The following is a 10,226-nucleotide window of genomic DNA, read 5'->3' on the forward strand; positions in this document are numbered from 1 at the left end:
CCTGAGTTTAAAGAACGAAAGGAGAAAATATTGGTAAATGTTGAAAAGTTACATTCCTCAGTTGCAAACTTAAAAAAATCTAAATTGGCAAGAGACACTTCATTATGATACGAATCAAGTATATACTTGGCATCAGAACAGATCCATTTTGAAAAATAAATATGGACGGAATCAGCATCAAAAATGGAACCAAAGAAGGGTAAGTTTTGCCAACCCAAATACTTCCAATGATTCCATGTCCACCAATACAGAGGAGGATCAATCTGATGTCTCTTTAGAATGTGAAACTACTACAGTCCCTACTACTCAGCTACTGCATAGAACACAGACAAAAAACGCCACAGGAGGAGGGGTGTTAAAAAAATAAATAAATAAAAAAGCAAAGATATTCACCTTGTCTGCAGAATCGTTATTAACATGCCCCCAGTCTGGAATTTGTCAACTTAGGCTGTGTGCCCACGATGCGTTTTTTAAGCGTTTCTGCAGCATCAAAAACGCTGCAGAAACGCTTAAACACATGGTAGAAGGCCTGCCATGTTCCCTAATGATAATCCACATGTGCTGTGTACATACTGCGGAGATTTCCGCTGCGGATTATAAGTGCAGAAAAAAACGCAGCACTACCAATTATTTTGCGGAAGCGCTGCGTTTTTGCCGCCATTGACTTACATTGGAACGCATGTAATCCGCATCACCGGATCTGTACATGCGGATTACATGCGTTTCAATGTGCGGATGGTACCCGAGTGTGGAGGACAGGAGACTCTCCTCCGGACCCGGGTACCATAGAACCTGTAAAAAATAAAAATAAAATAAAAAATAAATATTATACTTACCTTCTGATGGCCCCCGGTCTCCTTGTCTTCACTTGCCGGCAGATCTCGGTGGACTGAAGGACCTGCGCTGACGTCATAGTCATGTGACGGCAGGTCCTTCAGTGTAGTGGACCGCGAGCTGCCGGCAAGCCAGGACGGAGCTAATAAAGACTGCGGGGGCCATCGGAAGGTAAGCATAGATTTATTTTTTACCATTGTTTAAGGTCACACTATATAAATCCATGCCGTTGGCATGGATTTATATAGTGTGACCAAGTTGACAAGCACTTTCCAAGTGATGCTAAAATCGCTTGGAAAGCACTTGTCCGCCCGCATGCGGAAATGCATGAGAAGAACGCTTCACATCCGCATGTCCCTGGCAGGAAAAACGCATGTACAATCTGCATGCGTTTTTTCTGCCAGGGAGATGCAGAAACACTCAGGAAAAAATCCTGAGCATTTCTGCATCGTGGGCACATAGCCTTATACTCTTTCAGAATCACAAGTTTCTCTCCTCGCATGTGGTCTGTTTCTCTCACAAATAAATTAAATGTGTTCCGCACTATACTGGACATCAACAAGTTTGCAAGAAATGTAACTCTTAAATGCCACTTCCTGGAGGAAACTGACAATTCTACACTTGTGTGCAGTCAGACTGCGGAACTTAAAATATTTAACAACTACCAGACTTTTGAAGAACTAATGAACTTATCTAATCTAAGATCTTTACAAGCAGAGTTTAAAGGTACCGTCTTACATAACGACGCACCAGCCATCCCGACAACGATGTGACCTGGCCTAGATCGCTGGTGCATCGATAAGTGATCGCTTGTGAGCTGTCAAACAGGCAGGCTCACCAGCGATCAGGGGAGCAGCGACATCGTGGAAAGAATCTTTCCACGATGTCCTGCCCCTGGTTACCAGCCTGCTGAAGCAGGAGCAGGCTGGTAACCATGATAAACATCGGGTTACTAGGGGCACACGCGCACCTAGTAACCCGCTGTTTATCATGGTTACGAGCCTGCTACGGTGAGCGGTAACCTCCCGCTCTCCGTAGCAGAGTGGTAACCATGATAAACAGCGGGTTACTAAGTGCGCGTGCGCCCCTAGTAACCCGCTGTTTATCATGGTTACCAGCCTGATTGCTGGTCTCGCTGGTCACACACAGCGATATGTGCTGACCAGGGGGAGGGCAAAGACTAAAAAAAGGTCCAGGACATTTTGCAGCGATCAGTGACCTCACAGCAGGGGCCTGATCGCTGCAAAGTGTCACACATAACGACATCGCTGGTGAGGTCGCTGTTGCATCACAAAACTTGTGACTCAGCAGCGATCTCGCTAGCGATCTCGCTTAGTGTGACGGGGGCTTTACTCTTTCAAATCCTTACTTTTATCCAATACAGTCCAGACCCAATTTCAAGAAATAATAGAAAGAGAACTTATATCATTGGAGAAAAATCAGAATTTAAATAAGATACAGAATCTTTCTCCACAAGAAATTATAGACTTAGACATGTTAAGGAATAATTCTAATCTTCTTACACATCCTGCAGATAAAGGAGGAGCCTTAGTTGTATTGAATGCTGATTTATACAGAAAAATAAATATGAAACTAATAAATGACAGTAATATCTATAGGAAACTTGCACATGATCCCATGGAACTTTTTCTCCAGGAACTTTCCTCTCTCTTAACAGAGGGGGTACATATTGGTGCTATTGACAGCAAATTTAGGGATTATTTGCTAGTTCAGAATCCAGTTCTACCCATTTTTCATTCATTACCTAAGGTGCACAAGGGCAAGTTCCCTCCACCCCTTAGACCTATAGTTTCGGGAATAGGTTCTCTCAATGAGAGATTGGGAGCCTGGGTAGATCACCATCTCCAACCGTTAGTCATTAATATTCCTGGATAAATCAGTCATATCCATATTCTCTGAATTTACATGGCCCCCAGATTTATTTGGTTAACCTGCGATGTTGTAGGTCTGTAGCCCTCAACCCCTCACATTGTGGCCATAGAATGTCTGACAACATTTCTGCATAAATACCGCCCATATTCAATTCCCACTCAGGATTTTTTAGTTTCTTCAGTTTTTTTCTTACTTAAACACAATTTTTTTTCATTTGACAATCAATATTTTCTTCAGGAACAAGGAGTGAGCATGGGAGGCAAATTCTCCCCCTCCTTGGCTAATAAAGTGATGAGCGTTTGGGAAGAAAATGTTATTTTTCACACTAGAAATTTTTACAGTAAAAACATTCAATGGTTTGGTTATTATATCAACAACTTCTTGTCTGGAAAGGAAATGAAATTGAGGCCACAAATTTTATAGGTTAGATGAATAATAATTCATATAACTTAAAATTTACATCTGAATATAACATCAATTGTATTAATTTTTTAGACATAAAACTTACAGGTAATTGCAGTGACAACACTGTACTTTTCACTCCTTATCCTAAACCTACGGATTCTAATGCCATACTTCGAGATGAATCTTGCCTTCCTGGACACACGATCCGTAATATTCCCAAAGGTGAACTAATTTGGGTCAAAAGAAACTGCTCCACTCCTGACTATTTTTCTCAAGAAGCTGCTAAAACCATATCTAGACTACAACGCAGAGGGAATAAATCTAAACATCTTAAAAAAGCTCTCTATGAAGTGGAGAAAATGAAACACATTATTGAACAATAAATTACAATCTAATACATCAGAACAACATCCCAACCCCTGTATGACAGCAACTACAAACCATTTTATTACATTTTCCATGGAGAATAGTCCGAGTTCTTATAATGTGGTTAGAATAATTAAGAAATACCTATATTACAACAAGATGAAATATTGGCACGGGTTCTAGAAGAAAATATCAGATTAGAGCCCTCACTATTGGCTCTATATTGGCTCCTAGTATGTATCGATCTATCCAACCACAGATCTCAGAGACATGGCTGTCCTTAAAAGGATTTTTCATGTGTGGCAGTACTAGATGTATTAGTTGTGAGCATGTGTTAAAAAGGTAACAAATTCACTTCTTATTCCACTAATAAAATGTACCATATTTTGCATTTTATGAATTGCAACACCGCGGGTGTTGTTTACTTAGTCAATTGTGTCCAGTGCCTCATTCCGTATGTTCGATGCACTATTGCACCGCTAAAAAAACGTATAAGACGACATATGTCGGGTGCAACCAGCACAACAGCTATTAACATCTCTGCAGTATCACATCATTTTGCTAATATACATAAGGGTGATTTGTCAGGACTCAAATTTTAAGCTATTGAAAAAGTCCATAAATCGAGCAGAGACGGCAATTACAGAAGAATGGTACTAAACCGTGAATCCTATTGAATCTTCCAACGCGGTACCAGGCTGCTGCTAGATCTGAATGTGAGGCAGGATTTAATCCTGCAGTACGTCTAATATATTAATCTCTGCAGTCAGGTATTATTCCTCATACTATTATTTATTACATACACATGATGATAAATACATAATTCCATTATGTGCAATTTGAACATAAATTCTAAAGTACAAATACACAATGATTACGATCTGAACAATTTTTTATCGTAGATCCTTGAATTTTGGTATGCACCTGGTCTATTGCAGGGAGAGATTTAAATGATACATTGTAACTTATATATGCCTCACTTAATACTTGTTCTGTTTCGATTCCATCTTTGTCTCTGCTATTATTGTTTTTAACTACATTATTTTATGTTTGAATATGGGATATTATATGTTGTATTTTTCCTTCCGTCAAGTATTATACTCTGGGTCTATTTAACTGTTTTCATGCAGGACTTTTTTTCCTATAGGACTCTGTTAATGAAATTTATATGCACACCCTGATGGTAACAGTTTCCTTGTTACTCAACTAAGAACAAGTGTGATGTAATTAGTAGAGATGAGCGTTGTTCAACTCGAACTGTTCGCCAATCTCAAATTCGAGCTGTTTTGAGCGGTGTTCGAGCCGTTCGGCGAACATGAACGATTTGAAAAAAATCCGGCTGTTCGAGGTTATGTTCGATAACTGTTCGTGCACCAAAATCATAACTGGATTTTTTCACAGTAATGCTGATAATCAATGTTAATACGCAGTTTGAATGTACAGCGGGGGGAGGGGCAGGGGATGGATCTCTGCAGAAATAATGAAGATCTCCATTTTTTTTCTCTTTCCCGCATTTACAGTGGGGAGGTGCAATCTGTCAGCCTATCAGCACACGGAGCGAACTGCTTTTTTTCACACAAGCAAGGGCATGTGTCATTGGCTGTGTATGTCACATGTCCTTGCCCTATAAGACCCAGCCATTTTCCCCGTCGCCACCATTTTCTCACTGCTGCTGCTGCGTGTTAGACTGCACCGAAGTTGCTGTGTGCGCTATACTTTCAGTGTTAATTTCAAGCCAATTTTCTCTGAAATATACAGATAGCTTGGGAGTAGGGAATAGTTGTGATTGCAGTCCTTTTGAGGACTAGGTTACAGCATTTCCTACGACTTTTAGCAGGCAGGTCTGTGCTCTTAAATAGACTTTTTGCCAGGCAGGTCTGTGCCAGTGCTGTGCCAGTGCTGTGCAAGTGTTTTTCACAGCATTTGGCTAAATCTAGCTAAGCAAATCCTTTTTGGCCTCTTGCAGTGTGTGTTAGTCAGTGGAGTAGCGTATCTGTGTTGCAAGCTACACCACCTCTATATAGAATACAATTTTTTTTTACTGCACCTAGCCAAGTAAAACCTTTTGGGCATAGCATCATTCTATTAGGCCATCTATACTAAGCTCCACCAGCTTGCAAATTAGTAATAATTTTTATCTGCATCTAGCTCTGAAAATAATTTTGGGCTTGTAGCAGTGTGTGGGACTTATTCTTAGTCCATCTATACTAAGCTCCTCCAGCTTGCAAATTACAAATAATTTTTATCTGCATCTAGCTCGGAAAATAATTTTGGGCTTGTAGCAGTGGGTAGGACTTATTCTTAGTCCATCTATACTAAGTTCCTCCAGCTTGCAAATTACAAATAATTTTTATCTGCATCTAGCTCGGAAAATAATTTTGGGCTTGTAGCAGTGTGTGGGACTCATTCTATTAGTCCATCTATACTAAGCTCCACCACCTGTGTATGTAATAAAATTGTTTTACTGCATCTAACCCAGCCATCCTTTTGGGCTAATACCACAGTTTGGCCACTCAGCTCTGCTCGGTTCCCATCCATCGTTTTTTGTACAAACAACTCCAGAGTTGTCAATTAGTTAACCACCAAAATGAGTGGAAAAAGGCCTGCTGCTAGTGGAAAGGGGAATAGGTGTGTTGGGAAGGGAAAAAAGGTTGTGTCCGTGGGGTAGGTGTTAAAACAACAGTAACATCTGCAGGAGAAAGACAATCTTCCAGCCAAACTAAGATACTAAGATGTCTACTTCTTTTAGCGGACAATGTGATAAGATCCCTTTCTTACGGCCACGCCAATCGCTACAAATTCCAGATGAGGCACAAAAACTTCAGGTGCTTCAACGGATATCAAGTGCTCCTTTAAGTGGGCTCTCCTCCACCTCAACTTCAACATTACAAATACTCCAGTCCTCAGAGGTGTCACCCCAAATCGCACTTGCTTCCTCACAGCTCCCAAGTCTCCAGCTGCCCGTCTGAGTATGGGGTAGAACAGATGGTTGAGTCTGCAGAGCTGTTTACTCATACTATAGCCTGGGAATCAGAGGTCGGCTCCAGAGCTTCTGTGAATCCAGACGAGGAAATGATCTGCACTGATGCCCAGAATCTTTATGAGTCGGATCCAGGACCAGACGCAGAAGGTTCTGACCATAATGTAGACCCTCGTTCCCAAACTGTAACTCCTGTTGGTGGAGACAATGAGGAAGATGATGATGAGACTCAAATACCTGATTGGAGCGACAACTTGAGTTTTTTGTCAGGGCAGGAAGAGGTTGGCTCTGAGGACGACGGGTGTGAGAACACACAGGGTGATGATGACGAGGTTGCAGATCCCACTTACTGTCAACCCACAGTCAGCCAGTCGATGAGGTCAGCAGAGGAGGTGGAGGAAGATGCTAGTGACGACGAGGTCTGGTTGCGCCTTCCTGGACAGAGACGTAGTACTGGAAGCACGTCAACAACTGCATCCTCAAACACAACTCTGCCTCTGACCACAAGTCGTGGTGGCTCTTCAGGTCGCATGGCTGCTAAGCCTTGCATAGCCTGGGCATTTTTTCAGATCGATAAGGATGACCCAACTCGTGTTATCTGTAACATTTGTCACCAAAAGCTAAGTAGAGGCCAAAAAATCCATAGTTTGAGCACTTCATGCATGAACCGTCACATGGATATGAAGCATAAGTTGCAGTGCGAAGCTCACTGTGCTACAATGCGGCCTAGCGGGCCGGGACAACCACCATCTGTCCCACCTGTGTCATCCTGGGGAGACTAAAAGCTACTGCGTAGTCTTTTCCAAAAATTTGAGGGAATTACCACGGGAATGGTTTGGAAGAGGTATAAGAGTTTAGGTAGGACGTTCATTTTTAGCATACTTATTCTGCCGAACCAGGAAAAATCCTTCACCGTCCAAGAAGTAAGATCTTTATGGAGTTGTTCAATAAAGGGCCCGAATTAAGATAAAATAGACGGGAGAGGTCTCTATGAATACAAATTCCTAAGTATTTGATACCCTGTGAGGGCCAGGCAAAGGGAAAGTTGGGCTGGATGGAATCCTGTATGGATTTGGGGAGGGAGACATCGAGGGCCTCAGACTTCTCTGTATTGATTTTAAAATTTGACCATATAACAAAGTGATCTATTTCAGCTATAACAGCAGGGATGGATATATGTGATTGAGTGATATATGCTAGGACATCATCAGCAAATGCAGAGCACTTGTACTCGGTACCTCCCACCTCAATCCACCTAATATTGGGGTTATGGCGAATTGATGAGAGCAGGTGCTCCATCACTAGGATGTATAAGAGAGGGGACAGAGGACATCCCTGCCTTGTCCCATTGGTGATTATAAAAGGTGATGAAAATGTTCCATTTATCTTCAGCCTAGCTGACGGATTGCGATACAGGGCCATGATTTTGGCTATAAAAGGGTCCCCTAGACCCCTACCCCAAGCTTTTTAAGAGAATAATATATGGCGTGCCAGGAGACTCTATGGAATGCTTTCTCAGCATCCAACGAGAGTATCTAATTACAAATTTTTAACTGCATCTAGCCCAGGCAATACTTTGGGCCTAGTAGTAGTGTCTGCTAGTCAGCGGAGTAGCCACCGCCTGTAGATCTAATTACAAATTTTTAACTGCATCTAGCCCAGGAAATAATTTGGACCTAGTAGCAGTGTCTGCTAGTCAGCGGATTATCCCACCTGTTAAGCAAGCTACACCACCTGTAGTTTGGACGCTTAATTTTTTCAAAGGAAATGCTTCGGGCCCCCGGGACACTCAGTGAAGAGCATCGGGGAGGCACCCCAACGCACAGGGGCTGGGACTGGCGGTAGGACGCCTTGCGGTGGACCGCCAAGTTCGATCCTTATAAAAGCTTTTTAACTGCAGCAGCTTTAGTGGACGCTACTGGAGCTGGAATTCCCGCGGCTGCTGGCATCAGACTTGCCCTCCAATAGATCCTTGTAAAAGGATTTAAAGTGTACTCATTCAAATTACAGAGACAATTTAAATTAGAAAGCTTAGACCTGCCTCCACCGCAGGGGGGCTCGCTCGACCCACCAGCGTACAGGCACCAGTATTGGGAGAGGGGGGCTGGCTGTCAGGGTCCACCGCAGCTCTGGCTCAAACCCGGCGACACGGAGGTCGCACGGGCAGGAACGGACTGGCTGTGTCAGCTTCGCACTTTTTTGGTATTAGAAGGGCATGACATGCCTATATCTGTGTCTCCCCCTCCTTTTACTCCTCCACCTCTTTTCTTTTCGCATGACTATATGTACTTGTCACTTTTCCATGTGTTAGTTGTGTCTTCTGAGCAGTTTGTCAGCTTTTTGTTTGCCTGCCATTTGTTTTAACGGTGTTAGACGGTGTTCGACGAACAGTTCGACGAACATACGGGTGTTCGACGAACCGAACTCGAACACTACGGGGGTGGCTCAACTCTAGTAATTAGCATGACTAATCTGTTGCATTCATTGGTAGCCATTAACATGTGACTTGTGCATTTTTTCTTTTAAATAGCACCATTGTTTTTTCAGCAAACAGCCATGAGTAAGACCCTTTAGGTGGTCGAAACGTGTTGGTATTCACACTAGCTGGTCCTGTTGCTGCCCTGTATTTTAACTACTTTGTGAATAAAGCTAATCTTTTTTTACTTTTGAATCTTCACTGAAACTTCTATTTATACACTTGCTGTTCAGCCTGGTCCCAGGTCTGCTGAGCGGATCCCTGCAGCTGTGTCCTGAACACTACTTCCTGGTGAGCTGATTTTCCATTCCCCCTCTTCCCTGCATATATCAGGATTGGGCATCAACTTCAAACTAACAGATCGCTGATCCAATACTCTGCAATGCTTCTGCATTGCAGAGGATTAGATCAGCATCTGACATGCACCGTCCCTGGGTGACCCCGCGTCCATCTTGGAACCCAGGGTCACCATGTAGACCATCAGCACAATGCGATCTCCATTGCGTTCTGCTGATATAAGCGCAGAGGGAGCTCCCTCCCTCTGCGATGCCCCGCAATGTCGCTGTTACTATTGACAGCGGCATCACAGGGGTTAAATGCCCGTGATTGCGGGCATTGCTGCAGGTGTCAGCTTTCCCATTGAGCTGACACCCGTATTTGATCGGAACAAGGGCCCTAAAGGTCACTTTTTTGCCATTTATTTTAGCACGTTTTGGAGAAATGAGGGTCGGTGTGATACCCTCACCCTGTGTTGTCCATGTAGTGTTCAGCCCACTAAGACTTTATTGGGTTAGCAATAGAGATGAGCGTTGTTCTACTCGAACTGTTCGCCAATCTCAAATTCGAGCTGTTTTGGGCGGTGTTCGAGCCGTTCGGCGAACACGAACAATTTGAGAAAAATTCGGCTGTTCGAGGTTATGTTCGATAACTGTTCGTGCACCAAAATCATAACTGGATTTTTTCTCAGTAATGATGAAAATTAATGTTAATACGCAGTTTGAGTGTACAGCGGGGTGGGGGGAGGGGCAGGGGATGGATCTCTGCAGGAACAATGAAGATCTCCATTTTTTTTTCTCTTTCCCGCATTTGCAGTGGGGAGGTGCAATCTGTCAGCCTATCAGCAGCGCACACACGGAGCGAAGTGCTTTTTTTCACACAAGCAAGGGCATGTGTCATTGGCAGTGTATGTCACATGTCCTTGCCCTATAAGACCAAGCCATTTTCCCCGTCGCCACCATTTTCTCACTGCTGCAGCTGCGTGTTAGACGGCAC

This window comes from Phyllobates terribilis, unplaced genomic scaffold (genome assembly GCF_046119375.1).
Source record: "Phyllobates terribilis strain yellow unplaced genomic scaffold, ASM4611937v1 Scaffold_4__5_contigs__length_816908805, whole genome shotgun sequence".
Classification (NCBI taxonomy): domain Eukaryota; kingdom Metazoa; phylum Chordata; class Amphibia; order Anura; family Dendrobatidae; genus Phyllobates; species Phyllobates terribilis.